Genomic DNA, 2241 nt, shown 5'->3' with positions numbered 1-2241 from the left:
CTCGCAACTTTGGGTTACGGTTAGACCTCCCCCCCCCCCGGTACAAATCCTGTACACGCCCGCCTCTTTCGAACTTTTGTTTGATTTTGTCATCTTATCAGAAGAGAATAAAAACATTTGTTTTTCTTCACTCATAATCCTATAGCGTAACCTCCTCAGGTAAATGTAAACCTTTCCTACTGCTTCACACAAAGTTGGTCAATCAATTGGAATCATTTTCCGAAGGTATACAAAATAGATGAAATAGATTAACTGCAACTTGCTAAAATTTAATTCCTAAACACTATATCATATCATGTATAATCAGCCTGAGAACTAATTCCCACCCCACCCCCATCACCCCCACTACCACCATCACCCCCACCACCGCTGACACCCCACCCACTGCGTCACTCACGCGTGTACTTCACTCACGAGACCACAGATGTAAAACAGCAAGTCACAATTTCACGTGTTCACACCAAATTTACTAGAAGCCTTGAGAGATGCAAAAACCGACACCACCCTGACGACAACATCGCGCGCGAACCTAAACTGAAGAAGTGTGCATTTTCTGGATTGAACAAAGACTCGCGGTGCAAGGATTCAGTGTGCGTATACGCTGCTAGATCCTCCAGAGTGCAGGAGCACAACAACAAAGATGACATCAAACACACAAAGGGAATCACTGATCACCACAAGTCCACAACCAACTGTCGAGTACGCAGGTACAACCAAGGAGCTCACTCACGCCATTAAACCGCCGATCACTAGCAACTATGACCCACAGGCACTTGGAACGTCTCAATGAAAAAAATAATAATGGTAAATAAACACGAAATGTATATATTTACTACCAAATACTATACCATACTATACTACCCATACTACCAATATTTAATTATTGTTCTCTTATTCTTGTTGTTTGTGCACAGGGCGTGCGTGCGGTGTACTTGTGTGTTGCAGATGAGCATTTGAACGGCATTTACAGCAAGTTATTGACAATAATAGGCGAAATAGAGTAGAGAAACATTGAGACTGGTAGTAAATGCATTTCGTGTTTATTTACCATTATTTTATTTTATTTAGACGTTCCAAGCGCCTGCATGTGCTATCACTGCCCACGTGTTCACTCATATGGAGAGTGATTACCTATAACGACGTATCGTATATAAAAAAAGGAATATTGAACAATTGACTAGCAAGCAGTTTATCCCTTTTACCGTGAACGATCGAAGAGGCACCGACGCCATGCTGTCTCCGACGATATCCACGCTTCATTACTAGCGCCACCTAGCAGCCGTTAGTGTCACTGCGATCAAACTAGCAAACGTTGGATCCACCTATTGGTACCCCCAAAACCCTGTGAAACACTAAAATATATTAAAAAAAGCGTGTTGCGAGATGTGCGGCATTTGAATCTGGGAATACCCCCCACCTCCTCATGCTGAAACAATTTTTGATAGCGGATCATGATCCGTAAAGCGAGTTCCGACAACGGCACAGAGAAAGGTTGTGTCGTGCACGTGCAATGAACATCGCGCGAACGCAAGATGGCTCTGAGAACAATTGCTGGTAGTCAGTCCAGGTAATTCTTGGTTCATACAGGAAGACTCTCAAGGTAATTCACCCAGGTAATTCTCAAGGACATTTTATCGGAATTCATACAGAACAAAACATACCTGGATTAATTTAATAACCCCATTCTTAATCACTGTCATCTCTAAAACTTACCTGGATCACATTAATAAACCCTTCTAAACACTGTCACTTCTACAACATACCTTGATTTACTGACTGATTTTACTAACTTACTGTAATTTGTGATCATCATTTAACTGTCTATCGTGTCTCTATAGCTTTTTAAGCGCATTTAATGCAATTTTTATTGTGGTTTGCACATTATTGATGGTACAAAATTTCTTTTTATTACAGGCAAGGATTCTTTCTAAAAATTCAAGGACATTTTCATGAAATTCAAGGACTTTTCAAGCACAAAATCAACATTTACTAAATTCAAGGACATTTTCATGAAATTCAAGGACTTTTCAAGCACAAAATCAACATTTACTAAATTCAGGTACTTTGCAAGGACTCCCCTCAAATTCGAGGACTTTTCAAGGACTGTGCGAACCATGTAATTGTATATGCTAGGAATTTAGTTAGCACCAGTCAGACGGCCGACACACACACACACACACTTCAGAGCTTGCTGATGGTGGCAGCCATCTTGTTGACGATAGGCGGCGTCGGATTCTTTTC

This window comes from Priapulus caudatus, unplaced genomic scaffold, assembly GCF_000485595.1.
Source record: "Priapulus caudatus unplaced genomic scaffold, Priapulus_caudatus-5.0.1 Scaffold1859, whole genome shotgun sequence".
Classification (NCBI taxonomy): domain Eukaryota; kingdom Metazoa; phylum Priapulida; class Priapulimorpha; order Priapulimorphida; family Priapulidae; genus Priapulus; species Priapulus caudatus.
Note: the sequence above shows the minus strand (reverse complement) of the source record.